Genomic DNA, 20,256 nt, shown 5'->3' with positions numbered 1-20,256 from the left:
TGAAATGCAAATATGAGTGTCAAACTTTCAATTCATGTGAACACAGTTCCAAAAGACATGCACAATAGAGCTCACACACCCTGAATTTCTACAGTCCATAAGAGGCCAACCAATACATGTATAGAATATCACATTTTCAGATACACAATCAACCTCTTCTCTGCATACCCACAATCAGGTACAAAACATCCATCTATCCTCAGATACACTAACTGACCTGCTAACAACCCCACAAAACACACTTCCACCCAGAGGAACTCAGCTCCTGGATACAATCATAAAAGTAGTTAAAGCCCCAGTTATGAACGTAGTGGTATGTAGCCAGGTTTAACACTGTGAACCAACTCTTTCCAAAATAATTCTGTGTGTGTATATATGTAAACATAGAGAATACATTTCAGTCATTGCATAGCATACGGCATGTGCAGCACAAATTTTACAAATAGTTAGAAAATATACATTATCTTTTGTAAATTGCATTTGGTCAATTGACTCGGACATACTTTTGTCCATTTTTGCACAAATCTTATATCTTTTATATATAACCTGTGCTTGAAAATCCATCACAATTGACACCAGACCTTGAAAAACTGTTTATTATTCCATGAAGCAAAGACTCTCCCATTTGTGATAAAATAATGGTTTCATCATGAACACTGGTTAATATTTCTTCCTTAAAAAGTAATATAGCAAAATTTCCAAGATATGCTGAATTTGCACTTCATGTTTAGTGTTCCCTCTTTCCCCAATAGAAGGTATTTTATATACTGAAATATTTTCCCTCATTTTTTGTATTATCACAATGTAACAGATATAGACTTAGATCACATTATTAACAATTTAATTTAACTCTTTACCATCTAGTTGAACAAATGCAACCGGTCTGGCCTGCAGTGCTCCTCCCTCTTGCAGTACAGATGCTCCCCCCACAGGGGAAGGGACAAGTGAGGGCAGAGCCACAGCCTTAGGGAGCAGCTCCTGATTCACAGGAGCAAACACAGTCCTGAGCCCAGAGACACCACTAGGAAGTCATGAGTTGATGTACTCTTCACCTTAATTTTTTTTACAACTGACATAGAAAAGCAGGTGGAAGTGATGGGACTAGGGTGATGGGACAACCCCTCCCCCCAAGACCCTGGGGTTCACAGTTATGGACTTGCCCTCCTCCCTGTGCACATGCATTTCCCTTCTGGAACCGGTTCCCAACTGACATCAGAAGTGGTTGGAGGACCAGAGAACACGTGACAGAGCCCCAACCCCACAGCCAATTGTGCAAGCCCCAAGCTTCCAGGTCCTGCAGGGACCAGGTCCTGGGAGGGGCATGGAGGAGAGGCAGGAGGTGGAGCCTTATAAGGCTCTGTGAGGTGTGTTCAGGCCATGCCTCCTCTCCAGGAATCTGAGCAGCCATCCCTAGTTCTAGGAGAAGGCATGTGGGAAAGGACCACTCATGATTTTTAGACTCACAGATGTGGAGGACAGTCCCGTGCACTGAGATAGGGTCCTCTGTGAAGTGTTTTAGAAGAGGTCTAACCTAGGGTCGTGTCCTCAGATTGGAAGGATTTTTTATGCATGCCTTGTCTGCATTTGTTTTCTTCTAGCTCATGGCCTTTCAAAGAATATGCCTTATTTCCTATTCAGAGGCAGGGTTCCTTATAGAACCATCCTGGCAAAGTATTTGGGATCTGGAAACTCCTTCAAGGTATGCTTTCTCTGAACTCCATTGCTGGTTGAATCCTAGGACTTTCCTCATATTAGAATATTTTTTTAGTGAGTTTACTTATCATGTACAGTAAATGTGGACTCAGTAAGATTTTGTTTGAATGTTATTTTTTTTATACCTTTCATCAGGACATTTGATGATCTGAGTCCAGAAACTAGTTCATGACTTTCTTGTGTCCTTAAACTTGAGGCAAAATTCTTAGCAGGCTTCTTAGCAATGAAGTAGAACAAAAATCCAGACTTTGTAATACTTCCTGTGACTGTTTTCTGATTCAGTAGAAATGTAAAAATCACGTGTTTGGGTGGAGCATAGATACAAATTCAGTTGTCTTTACTGTAGGTTCAGTGCTTTCTTTTTCTTTATAGGGTAACCATTAAAAACATAATGGGTTACACTTCTTATGTAGCATTGCCAGATGAAATAGAGGACACCTAAAGTAAACTTAAATCTCATGAAAACAATGTGTATGAGCATATATGTCATATACAATTTGAGACATACTTATGCTAGAATATAATTGTTTACTGAACTTCAATATTTTGGGGATTATTTTTTTATTTGCTAAAACTGGGAATATTATTCTTAGGGATATTTTAAAGGTTTTATTAATTGAAGAACTTCTCCTTGTAGCGTATGCTAAGGAAAGAAGAGTTGAAAACAAGCTACCAGCCGAAAGACAGTAATTGCAGTAAAACTGACAGTAGATAACAAATATATACTCTTGTATAAACTGTTTATAATCAGAAATAAACATAAAATGTTTATAATGAATTTATATCATGTTTGCTTTTAGTTGCATGATATCTTTCCTGGAAAGATGCAAAAGGAGCAAAAACATTAGTGTCCTCTGCTGATGTGGACTGGGATGCCAGGGGAAGTGGGTGGGTGGAAGACATCTCACTACATTTTTCATTGTGCAAAATTTGACTTTCACACCATGCAAAGTTTACCTGTTAAAAGCAATCAAAATCATTGAAATGTAAATTTTAAATACTTAACAACCAATTAATGAGAAAAAAGCATCGATTTTTCCTGTAAGCCTATAAGCCTGGAGTTCTTTGATGTGGAGGGGCTTTCCAGCACAAACCAATGTTTATTTATAAATAATTTAAGTATAGAACCTAGGAAGAAGTCTTTGTGCTATGAATTAGGAAGAATCAATAAATTGCTCTAACAAAGTCCCTAATACTTGTGCTGTCCCATTATACTTTGAAGGGACCATCTGCAACTTCCCCTGTCAGAGTCCTGGATGAAGTTCTACCCTCCCCCACTTCAAGCCAACCTGCCCTCTGCCCCTCCCCCCTGTAGAATGTCTGAGTGCTCCATTCTAGTCCTGTTGAGATTCAAACTTCTCCACCCTTTCCGTGGATTCCTGAGGATCTGTTGGCAGCAGTTCACTCTCAGGGCGTAGAATTGAATCTTTGCTAGAGGTTGTCAGGGAGTGGTGGTCAGTGTCCAAGTGTACTGAGGTGACTTCAAAAGGTAAGCACTTAGGATAAGGTGTTGTGTTATCAGGGTCCCTGATATCCTTCAAATCCATAGAAATTCACAGTTGACCCAACTTCTTGGAACAAGATTTGAGATGAATCTCGAGGAAGGAGAAATCACTGGACTCCACCAAGAACCTCTTCCCTGGAAATTGGTGGGGTAGGTTGGAAAGCTAAGACTTAGAGTTGAGGAAGGGGTCTCCTTAGATATGTAAGAGGGCTACAATAGGTATGAGAAAGTTTGGATGCAGGAAGAGTTTCTCTCTAGAAAAAAGCCACATAGCAAGTGTATTAAATGGTAGAGGGTTTATGTTGTGTGGTAGTGTAGTCTCCACCCTTTGTCATTATTTCAGGCACCTGGGAACTTATGGTTTTACTGGAAGAATATGACCTGGAGTAAATGAGATTCTATGGGGGCAGTTAGAATCAATGGTCTCACGTAAAAACACTTTTCGGTAGAGTTCATCATGGTCACATCAGCACTGAAATATCCTGTTTGTGAGGCAGCCTGGAAGTTACTCTAACGGTCCCAGCCCAGAATCTCTAAGCTCTTTCGAGCCCAGAGGCCTTTCACTTTCACTCCTGGCAAATGTTTTCTTTGATTCAATGTTTCCAGGGCACTTGTGGTAACTTCAGCTAGTTTTAGAGATTGGGTTTACCTGGATTTTATGACTTTTTCTTAAACTGTGTAAACTCAGATGTTCAACCAATTCATCTTTTCTAATTCCTCATGGTGAACCCTCAGCTCTTCATTTTAAAGTTGAGGTGAAGATGTTGCTCATAGTCCATGAATACTTTACGGTCATGGAATAGATAGTGGCTGCTATTTGTTTTCAGTAAAACACTCAATGAAGGGTAGCTTCTTTCTGAAGAGGGGAAGGAGAAGATATACAATTAGGTATATGTTACTCTATCACTAATAGTACTAGCATTAATAGTAGTATTGGTAACAGTCTGAAGAGATGATGCAGAACATAATCTTAAGAATTTACCACCTTCATGACGCCCTTGTGCTCCCTAGAACTTACCCAAAAGAACATTCCTTGTCTGCTCGTGAGCATGCTGAGGGGTATTTTTTCCAAAGAATTCCTTGACACCAGCTCTTTGGTCAAGAGGCTGACTGAAAGCCTTCACCAAATATTGAGTCTGGCTGAATTTCTGGTAGTGATTTTCTCAGAGAGGGGCTGTCCTGATAGCACGTGCTTTTTTCTCCTTAGCACTCAGAGGTCTGGGACCCTCACTGAGTGGGATCAAGTTCTCTTATGGGAAAATCCTGATCTGGAGTTCTAGAACTAAAATCACTAGAGGGACAGGTGCTATTCTGAATTTCCTCCACCTAGGTGCCTGCTCACTTTTTGAAATTCATAGCTCTGATTCTCTTGATGTATGTATGGCAATTCCAACTGAATGGCATGCCTGTTCCAGCACCACAAAGGAGAAACACATCTCTCAGTGAAGAGGCGATTTATTGCAAATGCACAAGCAAGGAACTGGGAGAATCTTCCCAAATCAGTTCAAAATGAGAATGGGAACTTGAATTTGTACAGGGAAAACCCAGGGGAGAGATGAAAAGAAAAGCAAGTCCAAAACAAGAAACAAGTGATGACTTTAGACCTTCCAGGGGTCTTGTGAGGAGGGTACCTGCAATTTCCCAGTCCTGTGTTGTCTCAAGCATGTTAAACTCATAACTGTTGTTCCAGTTTCAGTGATTTATCAGTGACAGTTTAGATTCTGATATTGGTGCTTCTGATGCTATTCTCTGGTTTTGCCTTCAGTTGATATTTTATTATTCTTATTCCTGTAAGCAGAACTGGGAAGGTCTGGTTGATGTCCTTTTGGGAGCTAAGAACAAAGAGTAACTATTAAGATTGGATTAAGAGAAAACCATCTTAGTTATGCCTGGGTAGATCCAGAGCTGTGTAGGTGAAGAAATTTTTAATAATCACTTTTTCCAGCTCTCAATTTCCTAATGAGTAAAGGACAGTTCCTGAGAGCCTCAAGAGTGTTGCCTTTGTGGCCTCTAAATCCACCCATTTCCTTGTCTCTACAGCATCTCCAGTGCTGGGACCAGACAAGACCATGAACTCTGGAGTCTCCCTGTATCCTGGCACTGCCCTGCTAATCCCTTCACCCATTCCTGGCCCACCGCCCCCACCTCCCTGGGGGCAGCACCTACCCTAATCTTTTCTTACTGGCAGCTCTCTGCTGCTGCCTGCATTCCCCAGGCCACAGTTGGTGACAGGAAAGGGGGGCCTTGTCCCCAGTGGGACTGGAGGTGAGAAGATCATTCTTCAAATCATAAAACTAGGGGGACCAGCAGAGCCCCCTCCTACTCAGTCTTTTGTCCTTCTTCAGATGCCCCACATTTCAAGTGACCCAAGGATCCTCTGTGGGGCTGCTCAGCATGCCCCTCCTGGGATCTTGAGGGCCTCTGCTCTGGAGCCCTTGATCCCAGCCTCAGCTGTGGGGTGCACCCAGTCTGCTGAGGGAGGTTGGACCCCAGGCCTTCCTCCTCAGGCTCCACTACCAGCTGCCCAGTTGGCCCCCAGGATTCCTCCAGGGAATGCTTTCTTCAGGCCACAGGGGGCCTCCATGGAGAGAGGTCCTCCCTCCACCCAGTCCAAGGATGACTCCTGTAAGCCCAAGAGTGTTTACCAGAACTTCCGATGTTGGCAGTGCTTCAAGTCCCTGACCCGGAGGCACATTCACCTAAGTCCTGATGCCGAAGCTCTTTCCTGCTTTCTCATGTGAGTGGCTTCCTCTTGGAGACACATTTGGCTGTTTTGCACCATTTAGATATGGAGGGCTAGGGGATGGATACCCCAGGTTAATGTCTACAGAATTTCTTGACTGTAGGTCATGAGGGGAGATGATATATTTCTGGTTTATGACTTATTTTCAGGTGTTTATCTCAATTAGTACATCCCTAACTTGTATATATAAAGAACTCCTATATCTTGAAAAGATAAAGATAAACAACACATTTTAAAAATGTGAAAAAGATTTAAACAGATACTTTTCCAAAGAAGAAATATAAATGGCTAAAAAGCACATGAAAAAATGCTCCAAATGTCTAGCTATCAGGAAATGCAAATCAAAACTACAATGAGATGCCATCTTACTCCCATAAGATTGGCAGCTATGAATAAAACAGAAGACTACAAATGCTGGAGAGGATGTGGAGGAATGGGAACACTCATCCATTGCTGGTGGGAATGCAGAAGGATCCAACCATTCTGGAGGACAGTTTGGTGTTTTCTCAAAAAATTAACCATAGATTTGCCATATAACCCAGCAATTCCACTGCTGGGTATATATCCAGTAGAACTGAAAACAAGGACACAAACTGATATATGCACACCAATGTTCATAGTAGCATTGTTCACCATTGCCACAGTTGGAATCAACCCAAATGTACATCAAGAGATGAATGGATAAATAAAATGTGGTATATACAATGGAATACTACTCGGCTTTATGAACAAATACACTACAAACACACGTGATAACATGGATGAATCTTGAGAACCTTATGTTGAGTGAAGCAAACCAGGCATCAAAGGACAAATACTACATGACCTCAATGATATGAAATAAGTAAAGCAAGCTGCCTCAGAGAAGTAGAGACTGGATGATAGGCTTACAGGAAATCGGGGGGTAGAGGAAGGATGTAAGCTGACACCTATATGGGTGAACTCTATGATAAGCTGGAGGTAAGTATTTGTACTAGGAAGGGATAAAATGGGGGCATAGGGTTACCTTTGGGTGGGGCTTTGCAGGTTTAAGGGGGGCTAGGGATTGGAGGATGGGTAATATTGCCCAAGGAATTGGGGGGAGGGTCTAGCAACATACGAACATAGGAGATTGTCAGGTATTTGGTTGAGAGTATAATGCTAAGAAAAACTTTTCAAAAATATAATAAGGAAAGTTATCTGTTTAAGTTGCTTAAAGGGGATAATCTGATGCAGGACAGGCTCCTAGGGAATATGTGAATGCTCATTTTGCTATAGTGGGTTATATCATTGGATAGAGTCCCATATAATGAGAGTGAAGGTATACTCACATCCTGGAGAGGACTGATGCCATCAAATAGAAGGAACTGTATCTCTCAAGAGAAATGGTGGCTCCCAGGGCTTAGGACAGTTGAGCATGTCAAGCCCTCAGCAGTGTTGCAAGTATCTCTGAACATGGCCCTTCAAGCAATGAAGATTGTCTGTCACCGTGGGCCTTAAGGGGATGGGGAAAGATGTATTGAATAGATGGAACCAATGTAATGGTGAGGGCAATAGAAGTGTTTCACAACAGTACCCAAGGATGGATATAAGACATGTAAAATTACACCAAAAATGTATAGGGGCTGATAGGCTAAAATGTAAACAATAATGTAAAACATAAGATAACTTAAAATTTAGAGAATTGTATAGAATAAAATATAAACCACAATGTCAGCACAAATGTTACCTTCTTTGAAAGCTATTATCTCAATATCTGTACATCAGGTTAAGTATATATAGTATGAATATGTAAAAAGATTATTGCTGTGGAAGGGAAAAGGTTTTATGTTGGATATGTGGGAATACTGTATATGGTATATATGAATTACTGTGATCTAAAACTCTTGTGATGATAAGCTTAATAATTAGAAAACAGAAAAGAAAAGATAGGACATAGACACTGAGGAAAAGACAGAAGTATTTGCCTTGCCAAGTTGCATACAGGGCAACACTTATTGCAGTGATGGAAGGCAAAACATCAAAAACAAAGCTTTTGCATTTTTAAATTTTTTGATACCCCAATTTATTTTTACCTTAATTTTTCTAAATTAATATGTATTCTATATCTAACCTTTAAACTCATCGCTATATTCCATTTTACTTATAAGGGAACCTGGCAATATATTGGGCTTCATTTTTCAGGAATTTTTGGATCACAGAGAGGTTCAACATTGGCAGTGGAGGAATACTGGTGTGCGATGTTATTGACAAGGGACACATAGCTGGCAGGGAGTTCTAGAGGGCATATAGCCAGGGTACACAAAAATGTCTGGATATTTTCATAGTGGATACAATTAAAAACAACTGAGGGAGTGCTGAGTTCCTAGCCAGGGGAACTCTATCACAGTCCCTAAAGGAACAGCAACAATCCCCCAAGTGAACGGCAAAGACCAAAAAAGAAGGAAGGTCCAACAATTAGCCCTTGATACTAATGAATATGCTTATGAGCATGTGCACCTGAAATAAGAACAAGGTCTAGAGCTGCAGGGTGCCTAAGGGCTACCTCCTGAGAGCCTCTGTGTTGTTCAAAGATGGCCAGTCTCGAAGCCAAACTCAGCATGTAAATACATTGCCTTCCCCTCAGTGTGGGACATGACTCCTGGGGATGAGCCTCCCTGGTACCGAGGGATTACTACCAACTACCAGCTGATGATGTAACTAGAAAATGACCCTGAATACACGGGTCAACTTGGACCAGCAGAATATCTCAGTCTACATATAATACCAGGAGTTAAAAATGCTTTTTGACCTGAATCAAGGGGGAAATGGAAAGGATAAATGAGTTTATATGGCTATGAGTCTCCAAAAAAGAGCCAGGAGGTTATCAGAGGAGTCACTCTTATGCACACCTCAGCAGAGTCCCAGAGACAGATAAAGTGGCTACAACCCCAGGTATTGGTTCTTCAGAGGGCAACAGAGACCCACAGGTTCTATGGTCATGGCAGATGGAGCTCAGTGCCATGTCAGTTGGCCCTACTTTGGAATTTGTGTTTCTGTGTGATGGAGCTGGACTGAGGTGTGGTCTTGGTTCAAAAGGCTCTCCTATTACTTTTACTGGACCTGTGGTTGGCATTGGGGTTCAGTTGTACTCAGGGTACCTGAATCTCTGGACTGCTTATGTGACAGCCAGGCCCTGAGCCACAAAAGACTTGCAATTTCTACAATCTGGTTTATTGGACTTACCCCACTCAGCTAACAAGGAGGTGAAGAAGGTCAACAACCACACCAGGAAGCCAAGAGTGCCTACAACTACATGCAGGAGAATTGCATCCATCATTCATGTGGAATTTAAGCCCTTTCTCAATATAGAGGGGGAGAGGACATAACCATTCCAGGGCCCACAGGATGGAGGAATAGAGTATGGATTAGAGTGGATTTACCGATATTCTACTCATGAACTATTGTGACTAATAATCAAAGAAAATGTGGCATTGGTGTGGAGAAAGTGGCCATGGTGCCTGCTGGGAGTAGGGAGTGTGAGGAAGAGATGTGATATGGGGCATTTTGGGGACTTGGAGTTGTCCTGGGTGGTGCTGCTGGGACAGTTACTGGACATTGTATGTCCTCCTGTGGCCCACTGGATGGACTGTGGGATAGCATGGGCTATGGTGTGGACCACTGACCATGAGGTGCAGTGGGGCAGTTACTGGACATTGTATGTCCTCCTGTGGCCCCCTGGGTGGACTGTGGGAGAGTGTGGGCTATGGGGTGGACCACTGACCATGAGGTGCAGTGTTGTTCAGAGATGTATTCACCAAGTGCAATGAATGTCTCATGATGATGGAGGAGGTTGTTGTTATGGGGCAAGGAGTGGGGTGAGGGGGATGAGGGTATATGGGGACCTCATATTTTTTGAATGTAACATTAAAAAAAAGAGACAAAATTAAGTTAATATTAAAAAAATAAACTAAAGTCAGCCATATGCTTCACCAAAAGAAAAATAAAAAAGAAATAGCGATTTTCCAAAGAGTACCCTCACATCCAATGACTCTTGTGTCTAATAATCCCTCTCCAATATCAATAATAACTAGGTTGACTTAAAATAATTAAAATATACAGCACTGTGTAATGTAGTTTTGCCTATTTTGGAACTTTAAATCTGAGTTGTTGCTAGAGCTGTATTTTGTTTATTTTGCTTTCATACATTCTGCTGTACAATTATAGCATACTTTGTGTATCAAGTCTTCTGTTGGACATTTGCCTTGTTTCTGTTTCTGATCACTGCCAATAAGTCTGCAATAAGCATTGTGATCCATGTCACACACAAAAAAAACTTATGAGATACAGCAAAGGCAGTCTTGAGAGGGAAATTTATAACCCTAAACACTTATATTAAAAGAGAAAAAAGAGCTAAATGCAAAGATTTAACTGAGCGACAAGAGAAACTAGAAAAAGAACAACAAACCAATCTTCAAAGCAAGCAGAAGAAATAACAAAGATTGAAATAGTAATAAATGAAATTGAAAAGAAAAAAGAACTTTAGAGAAAATCAAAATCAAAAGCTGATTCTTTGAGAAGATAGGTAAAATTTACAAACCCCTACTAAGATTAACAGAGAAAAAAAAGGGGCAAATAAATATAATCTGAAAAAAAGGGAAGAACTATGACTGATCCCGCAGAAATAAAAAGGATCCTGAGAGGATATTATGAGAAACTGTATGTCAACAAACTAGACAACCTAGATGAAATGGGCAAATTCCTAGAAATGCACAAACAACTTACACTGACACTATAAGAAATGCAAGAACTTAACAAACCACTCACACTTAAAGACATTGAATCCATCATCAAAAACTTCCCATCAAAAAAAAAAAAAAAGTCTAGAACCAAATGGCTTTACAGGTGAATTCTACCAAACATTTAAAAAAGAATTAACACCCATCCTGTTCATTCTTTCAAAAAATTGAAGAGGGAAAATTACCCAACACTTTTTATGAAACCAATACCACTGTAAAATCAAAGCCATATAAAGACACCACCAGGAAAGAAAATTATAGACCAATTTCTCTATTAAACATAGATGCAAGAATTCTCAACAAAGTATTTGTAAATTAAATGCAGGAGCATCTCAATAGACTTGTACATTATGACCAAGTGGGATTTATTCCTGGTAGGCAAGGCTCATTCAACATAAGAAAATGAACAACATTACCAAACTGAAAAACAAAACAAAACAAAACACATCATCTCAATCAAAAAAATCAGAAAAAAATCAGAAAAAGCATCTGACAAAATCCAGCATCCTTTCTTGATAAAAACATTTCAAAAGATATGAATAGGAGTAAAATTCCTCAATATGATAAAAAGTATATATGAAAATCACACAGCTATCTTAGTTAGTGGGGAAGGGTTGAAAGCTTTCCCTATAAGATCAGGAACAAGACAAGGATGCTCACTAGCAACCTTTTTATTTAACATTGTACTAGCTCTATTTAGAGCAAGAAAAAGAAAACAGCAAAGGCATCCAAATAGGATAAATAGGAAGGAAAACTCTATTTGTGGATAACATGATCCTATTTTTAGAAAATTCAGAAATGTCTACAAAACAAAGCTACTTGAGCTAATAAATGATTCAGCAAAGTGGCAGGATACAAGATCAATATGCAGAAATCCATAATGTTTTTGTACATTAGTACTGCATAATCTGAAGAGGAAATCAGGGGGGGGAATTCCACTAACAATAGCAACAAAATGACTAAAACACCTAGGAATCAATTTAACCAAAGAAGTACAGAACCTATAAGCAGAAAACTACAAAACAACACTAAAAGAAATGTTAGAAAGATTTAAACAAATGGAAAGATATTCCATGTTCATGAACTGGAAGACTATTGTGAAGATGTCAATCCTAACCCAACTGATTTAAAGATCCAACACAATACCAATCAAAATTAATTCACATTAATAGAAAAGGCAATTACCAAATTCACTTAGAAGGGAAAGTACCCCTGAATAGCCAAAAGTATTCTAAAAAAGCATAGTATGCTATACTATAGCATAATATAGGAGGAATTTCACTGTCTGATCTTCAAACATATTACAAAGCTTCAGGGGTCAAAACAACATGGTACTGGCATAAAGAGAGACACATTGAACAGTGGAATAGAATTGAAAGCCTAGAAATAAACCCTTACCTCTATGATCAACTAGTTTTTGACATATCAACCAAGTCCATGTTAACAGGAAAAAACAGTTTCTTCAACAAATTGTACAGGGAGAGCTGCATATCTATAACCAAAAGAATGAAAGGGGACCCCTATCTCATTCCCTATACAAGAATCAACTCAAAATGGATCAAAGACCTAAATATAAAAGGCAGGACCATAAAACTACTAGAAGAAAATGTAGGGAAATATCTTAAAGACTTCATGGTTCATGTGATTTCTTGGACCTTACATGCAAAGTACACACAACAAAAGAAAAAACAGATAATTTGGAACTCCTCAAAATTAAATACTTTTGCTTCTCACAAGACTTTGTCAAAAGGCAGCCAACTCAATGGGAGAAAATAATCAGAAATCACATATCCGATAAGCGTTTAATATCTATGATATATAAAGAGATATTACAATTCAACAATATAAAGACAAAAGACCCAATTAAAAATGGGCCAAAGACATGAATAGACATTTGCCCAAAGAAGAAATACAAATGGCAAAAAACATATGAAAAAGTATTCAATGTTAGAGAACTAAATGTTGGAAAGAATGTGGATAGGAACACTTATTCACTGTGGTTGGTAATGCAGAATGTAGAGCCACTGTGGAGTTCAGCAGCTCCTAAAGAAGTTGAATATAGATTTCCCACATGACATTGCAATACCACTATGGGGTATATATCCAGAAGAACTGAGAGCTGTGAGAGCAGTGACATGAAGAGGCATCTGCACATCTATGTTCATAGTGGCATTATACACAATTGCCAGAAGCTGGAAACAACCAAGGTGTCCATCAACTGAAAAATGGATAATAGAACTGTGGTATATTCACACAATGGAACATTATGCATCTGTAAGAAGAAATGAAGTCATAACATTGACAACATTGATGAACCTGGAGGACAGTACGTTGAGTGAAGCAAGCCAGACAGAAAAGGACAAATACAGGAAAATTGCATTACAATGAACCAAATGCATTGTGTAATATAATGTATGATTCCATTTATATAAAATGTAAATAGAAATCAATTTATAGATGAAAGAAAAAAGTATTTGTGCAAAATAAGTCAGAAAGGGGAGCTGTGGACAATAAAGAAAGCACAGAAAGATTGAGGGGTGGTGGAATTTTTTGTTTGTTTTTTATTATTATCACTGAGATAATGAAAATGCTCTAGTGATGACTATAGTGTCTGGATATCTCCAGAATGCTCAGGAGCCCTGATATTTGGGATAGTACCTACTTTGGCAGTCAGTAAGATCCTGCTGAGATGTGCAGAAACTCACTTTGAAGTTTCTTAGCTTTATAAACTCATTTGTCTTGACCTTTCCCCCCTTTTGGTCAAGGGCTTTTTCCAGCTGCATTGCTAGTTGGTGCTTGGTTATAATCCCTTGGTGCCAGACAGACTCATCCCCCTTGGTGCCAGACAGTGAAGGATTTATGTCCTTCACTGGGGGAAAATAATGTATTTATACACTGAGTTTGGCTTAGAGAGAGACCACATTTAAGGAAAAAGGAACCTCTGAGAAGGCAACTCTTAGCGCCCTATAATACTAGGCTAGGTTTCAATTTCAAGAGTAAAGGTTCTGGGAAACAGACTTGGCCCAGTGGTTAGGGCATCCATCTACCACAAGGGAGGTTCACGGTTCAAACCCCAGGCCTCCTTAACCCACGTGGAGCTGGCCCATGAGCAGTGCTGATGTGAGCAAGGAGCGCTGTGCCACACAAGGGTGTCCCCCCACGTAGTGAGAGCCACCCAGCACGAAAGAAAGTGCAGTCTGCCTAAGAATGGCACCACCTTCACAGAGAGCTGACACAACAAGATGACACAACAAAAAGAGACACGATTCCCGTGCCACTGACAACAACAGAAGTGGACAGAGAAACAAGACGCAGTAAACAGACACAGAAAAGAGACAACTGGGGTGGGGTGGGGGGGGAGGGGAGGGGAGAAAAATAAATAAATAAATCTTTAAAAAAAAGAAAAAGAATAAAGGTTCTTATAGTCATCAATATCAAAGACCCATAAGTAGACCATCCTCCTTCACTAGTCATTGCCCCTGTATTTGGGGGATTCTTGCTGTCCTACTAGAGAATGTGGCAGTGCTCCCCAGGATGGGAATTGGGTATTCCTTCAGTTATGAGTCTCCACCCACCATGGCAATGCCCCATGAACATCTGAACACATTTATATGCCTTTTACATATGCCCACGTGAGCTTCCTCCTATTTATTCCCCATCACTGACACCCCATACAAATGATCACCCCCTGCCACAGATAGAAAACCACAACTGCTGGACAGGATGTGGACGGGATGTAGAGAGAAATGAACAGTTAGTTATTCACTGTTGGTGGGAGTGCAGAATGGTACAGCCCCTATGGAGGACCATTTGGCAGTTCCTAAAGAAGTTGAATATAAACTTTCTACATGACCCTGCAATATCACTACTAGGTATATATCCAGAAAAACTAAGAGCACTAACACCAACAGACATCTGCACACCAAAGTTCACTACAGCAGTATTCACGATTCCAAAAGTTGGAAAAAACCCAAGCGTCCATCAACTGATGAATGGGTAAATAAATTGTGGTGTATTCACATAATGGAATATTACATAGCTGTAAGAAGTGAAATCATAAAGCATATGACAAGCAAGAATCTAGAGGACATTATGTTGAGTGAAGCAAGCCAGACACAAAAGGACAAATACTGTATGATTGTGTGACTATGAACCAAATATATTGTGTAACATATTGTTTGATTCAAAAAAATTTATATGTATCCAGTACATTTATTTGAGAAATGGTATCTTTATCCAACAGTGTTTTCTTTTTCTTTTTAAATTATTGTTTACATATTCAATTATTAAATGTACAAAATGTTTTTTAAAAAGTGAGGTTACACTGAAGAGTTGAAAATCAGAGACTTTAAAATGTGATCCTTTACTCAAGAAAAATAAGTACCAAAAAAAGAGATAAAGAAAACAAGCTTTTTTTAGCATATTAAACCATGTGTAAAATATATGAATATGGATAAAGTTGCATATATACCTGTTTTCTTTGAAATTGAACAAAAGATGGTAACATAATATCACTTATGCTAAGTGAAGAAGCCTGACACAAAGTACTACATATTGTGTGATCCCATTTATATAAAAGGTAAATGCAAGTCAATTTATAAAATTGAAGTTCAATTAGTAGTTATATAGGGCTAGGGAGGACTGCTAAGGGGTGTGCGTTTTTTCTAGAGTACTGAAAATGTTCTAAAATTTTTGATGGTGAGGAATGCATAATACTGTGATAATATTAAAAGTCACTGATTATACACTTCAGATAGATTGTATGGTATATGAATATATCTCAGTAAAACTTAATAAGTAGATAATTGTGTAAGAACAGCACAAAAGAAGAGCAGTGGTTCAGCAGGGGAAACAAAGATCAAGGGGTGATGAATTTCCTTATTAATTTATTTTTATTTATTATTATTCAAATAATGAAAATGTTCTAATGCTGGTTGAGGTAATGAATACACAACTATGTAATTATACCAAACACCACTGGTTGTGCACTTTTTTTTGGTTTTACACTTTAAATGAATTGCTGTTTTATTAATGTATACCAATAAAGTTGATTTGTTAAAAACATATAAGCATGTATCAATAACATTATTATTTTTTTTTAAAAAGAAAAACACTTCTAATCCTCATCCAAAGATTTCATTGTTAAGGTTTTGGTATAAACCTCCCCAGATTTTTCCACTGAGCAACATTGTATTCCTCCTGTCACACTTAGGATCAGCTGAGTGATGGTGTATTAGGAGAATGGCAGTCATCTGTGTGGAAGTGACAGGGGCCCCAGCAGCTCTGCCTGGCTTTCCCCGTTCCGGGGTGGCAATCGTGTGAAAACCACCTCCAGAAGCTCAGGGGGAAGCGCAGGGATCAAAAGAAGGGGGTGGGGGTGAGGAGGTCCAGCACATCTGTCTTAACTAGAGCAGCTGCTCCCCAGCTCTGAACTGCTTCCCTGGAATGGGACCAACTCTTCTAAGAGGCTGAGAACAGTAAGCGCAGAGGCTTCCTCTGCAGCCGGCTCCTTTAAGGTCAGCTGGGTGATGGCCCTTGGCAGACACAGCAGGGCTAGAACGGTGTCCCCAAGGCACCTGGGTCACTCCCTCTGCCAAGCAGAGGTGCCCTGGAGCTCCTGAAATGCTCAGCACAGCCCTGGGCTCCCTCAGCAGCCCCTAGTAGGTGCCCTTTCCCACTCTGTGCAGTGCACCCTAGCAGGCACCCAAATCCGGTGGCCCCTGTTGGCCAGCCAACCTCCTCCGGCCCTCACAAGCTAGCATCTTAGCAAGACACACAAACCATTTCCACCCAGCATTACTCCAACAAATCAAAGTTTTAAGAAAAGCTTTAACCACTACCAAAAGGAAAAGCCTCCCTGGGGCCATGGGGAGCTCTGAGGAAGGCCCTGGCTCAGGCTGTCTCAGGGCGTCCAGGGCAGCACAGCCAGGAGGGGTGCGATGGGAGCCGGCTCCTAGACCACAGACCTCGCCTGCCGCGTGTACTCCCGGAAAGCAGAAAGGAGTAAAACGGGAGGAAGAGAGAAAATGAAAGTCTCAAGTGGCTCACCAGGGCTTGGATCCAAAGAATGCAAATGCCCACGATGAGGAAGAGCGCCACCCGCAGACCTCTGGGTTGGATACACATTTTTAGTTGTAAACTGTTGAGGTTCCTGCAAAACTCCTGGGCTGGGCAGAAACCTGCCTCCAGGCCCCTCCCAGGAGAGGGCCCCATTCCTTGTGCTCCCTGAGGGCACACACCGGGTGTCAGCCCTGCTCCCCCCGGGCCTTCCCAGGGCCCCTCCCCAGGGAGCAGATCAGTTCCCCTGTAAAAGCCACGCTGTGGGGAGGCACCAGCAGGCCCTATCCAGGGGAGGAGAAGAAAGAGAAGCAGCCTGGGCCTGGAGGCAAATGTGAAGTGGAGGGCCTGGGAAGGGAGCGCTGAAAGGGGAGGCCCCCAGGAACCTGGGAGGGTAGGCAGGGAGGGCAGGGGGCAGGGCTGCAGGTTGGACCATGGGCAAACAGGGGGCATGTGGGGAGGGAGGGGGGCTGTGGGCAGAGGAGGGGCCATGGGGGGAAGAGGGATGGGGAAGAAAGGGACTGAGGAGGGGGAGGAGAGAGACGGAGGAGGGGGAGGGGCCATGGGGGAGGGACCAAGGAGGGAAGGAGGGTCTGTGGGGGGAGGGACCCTGGGGCAAAGGATGGGGGAGGAGGGACAGTGGGGGCGTAAATTGTAAAGAGGAGGAGGAAACGTGTTGGGGGATTGTGGGGGGTGGGAAGGGACCAAGACTGGGGACAGGTCAGTTTGGGGGGAGGAGGAACCGTGGAGGTAGGGGTACTGGGGGAGGAGGGGCCATGCGGGGAAGGAGGGACCATGCGGAGGAGGGACGGTGGCAGGAAGGGACTGTGGAGGGCAGAGGGCCCCTGAGGGGAGGAACAGTGGGGGGGAAGGACCATGGGGGCAGAGGGCCCCTGGGGAGGAATGGTGGGGTGGAGGGACCATGGGGGTAGGGAAAGTAGGGGGGGTAGGGAAAATGGGGAAGGAGCGACCGTGGGGAGTGTGGGCCGCCCTCCCTTATTCTGACTCGGGACCCCCCCCCCAGGCCCACCGCGCTGGGCCTGGACCCCCGAAAGGCCCCCGCCCGGCCCGCGCCGCCCGCGGAAGCAGCCCCCACAGGGCCCGCCCTGCCTGGTCCCCCCCGGCCCCGAAGGACCCCGCCCCCCGCAGGCGAGGCAGCAGGACCTCCGTGGGCGCGGGACGGGCGCCCCTCACGCTGCAAGGGGGCTCGCTCGCCCTCGTCTGCGCCTACGGGCCCGCCTGCGCCCGCCCGACGCCACGTGGGGCCCAGACTTACTGCTGCACAGGCGGGACACGGGGTTCCCAAGGGCGGGCGAGCGCTCCCCGCAGCGCCCCGTGCGCCCCGACACCGCGTCCCTCCTGCCCTCGGGCTCGCAGGGGTGCCGCGGGAGCGCGCAGCAGGTCCGCGGGGCGCGCGCCCAACCGCCGCCAGCTGTTAAAGGGGCCGCCGCGCGGGGGCCGGCGGGACTTGAGGGCCGGAGAGCCCAAGGGCCAATCAGGTCTGGACCGGTTCCCCGACTCCGCCCCGAGGGGGCGTGGCCATCTGCCTGGCGGACAGCGCCCAGCAGCCAGTGGACGCGCGGTCGGGCTGGCGCTAAGGAGGGCGAGCTCCCCCTACGCGGTGAGGGCGGCTCCTGACTGGTGGGCAGGGGTTCCCCGCAAGTGGGGGTGTCCCCACCCACAGTGCACCAGAGGCGGCCTGGGCCCGGGCGTAGGTCACCGAGGCCGGCTGCTTGGAGCTGCTGGAAGCGCGGTGTGAGGGGCCTCTGGCCCGGCGCAGCCGAGCCCGGCCCCGAGCGAGGCTGTCGTCCCTGCTCCTTTCTCCTGGAGCTGGGGGCTGGCTCCTCTGAGGAGCCTGAGGAGTGCTGGCCCCTGGCCTGCGTTCTGGGGAGAATTTATTTCCCACGTTTATTTTATTCGTACATGTTAATAAATCATACAATACATCCAAAGAATACAAGCAACGGTATTTGGTATATCAGAGTTGTGCGGGCATCATTTCATCATTGGGAGTGCATTATCATTATATCAATAATAAGAATAAGCTAAAAAGAAACAGACTTCTTCACCCCTCACTCTCTCTGTTCCCCTGCCTTACAGAGCTGCTATTTCTGGCCATTCTAGCACAATTATTTATTTATTTAGTCGTTTTATTCAGACATACTCACATACCATAACATCTATCTTAAGTGTAGAGTAAGTGGCTTTTAGTATAATCCCAATGTTGTGCATTCATCATCACAAAAACTTTTAGAATTATTTCATTACTCCACACCCCTTAGCATACCTTCCCTAGCCATCCATAACCACTAATCAAAAGTCACCTTTATAAATTGATTTATATTTACATTTTATATCAATGGAATCATGAAATATCTTTTTACCTTTATTTTGTACATTTAATAATTGAAAATATAAACAATAAATAATTAAAAGAAAGTACATTTGAATAAAAGCATACATTTCTCAAATGTACTGAATACATATAAATTTTTTTCTTATCATATAATATGTTACACAATGTATTTGGTTCATAGTAATGCAATCATACAGTATTTGTCCTTTTGTGTCTGGCATGCTACACTCAACATGTCCTCCAGGTTCCTCCATGTTGTCAAATATTTTATAACTTCGTTTCTCCTTGCAGCTGCATAATATTCCATCGTGTGTATATACCACAGTTTCTTTATCCATTCATAGGTAGATAGATACTGGGTTTGTTTCCACCTTCTGGCAAGTTTGGATAATGCCTCTATGAATATAAGTGTGCAGATGTATGTTCACACCATTGCCCACGGTCCTTCTTGGTACTTTCTTTAAGCATGCACATACCCGCTGTATTAGTCAGCCAAAGAGGTGAATATCTGGGGCTTCTCCTGGCTTCCAGAGGAAATCTCATTCTGAATGGGAGTTTCTAGCAAGGGTCTTCCAGCAGTCATTTTGGGGGCACCGAAGGACACGTGTTTAATGGTAACGGCTTTCTTCCAGGTTCCAGATCCACTATCAATTCCCTGTTTTACTACACTGCCTCAGATTGTCACATGTGCAGCCATAAAACCAAGGAGCCATAAGCCATACTGAAGCCCTAACTCAGATGGAACCAATTGTGTTTCAGAAGCAGTGCTGATTAGCATAGATTTTGGATAAAGAGTGTTACATGGTAAAATGACTATGTGAACAGAGAAGAAAGGAGAAAAAGTTTTGACCTACTTCCCCATATTCATTGTCACGTGACAAAACACAGCGGTTTTCAGTATATCTTAGCGGTGTTTTCAGACTCAGTTCAGGTCATCGTCAACATTATTCAATTATTCTGTTAGTGAGATGTCCCTAATTCCACAGAAATCTGAAACATTTTTTATGCACAGGGACTATTTTTTTTATAATTTTTTTTTTAATTTTTAAAGAAGCTTTAGATTACATGAATGTTACATAAAAATATAAGGAATTCCAATATGCCTCACTCTGTTCACCTCCCATAT

The 20,256-nt window shown here is 42.6% G+C and overlaps 2 long non-coding RNA genes across 6 annotated transcripts in view; both read right to left on the bottom strand.

The window, feature by feature from the left end:
• LOC131277847 (uncharacterized) overlaps positions 1–18,193 on the bottom strand; it is a 67,719-nt gene extending 49,526 nt beyond the window's left edge. For both annotated transcript variants that reach the window (XR_011648083.1, XR_011648082.1), the window contains exon 1: positions 18,051–18,193. This is a non-coding gene — a long non-coding RNA (uncharacterized lncRNA). The remainder of the gene's footprint in view (positions 1–18,050) is intronic.
• LOC139438409 (uncharacterized) lies at positions 2,437–16,923 on the bottom strand. Of its 4 annotated transcripts, none has more exons than XR_011648080.1 (3): positions 16,766–16,923; positions 4,849–5,049; positions 2,437–4,073 (listed from the first exon to the last, which is right to left on the bottom strand). It is a non-coding gene; the product is annotated as an uncharacterized lncRNA (long non-coding RNA). The 4 variants fall into 4 exon arrangements; XR_011648079.1 differs by lacking the exon at positions 16,766–16,923 and adding an exon at positions 16,558–16,613; XR_011648081.1 differs by lacking the exon at positions 16,766–16,923 and adding an exon at positions 5,863–5,950.
• Positions 18,194–20,256: the final 2,063 nt, after the last annotated feature.

This window comes from Dasypus novemcinctus, chromosome Y (assembly GCF_030445035.2).
Source record: "Dasypus novemcinctus isolate mDasNov1 chromosome Y, mDasNov1.1.hap2, whole genome shotgun sequence".
NCBI classification, from domain to species: domain Eukaryota; kingdom Metazoa; phylum Chordata; class Mammalia; order Cingulata; family Dasypodidae; genus Dasypus; species Dasypus novemcinctus.
This window is presented reverse-complemented; position numbering and strand designations above follow the sequence as displayed.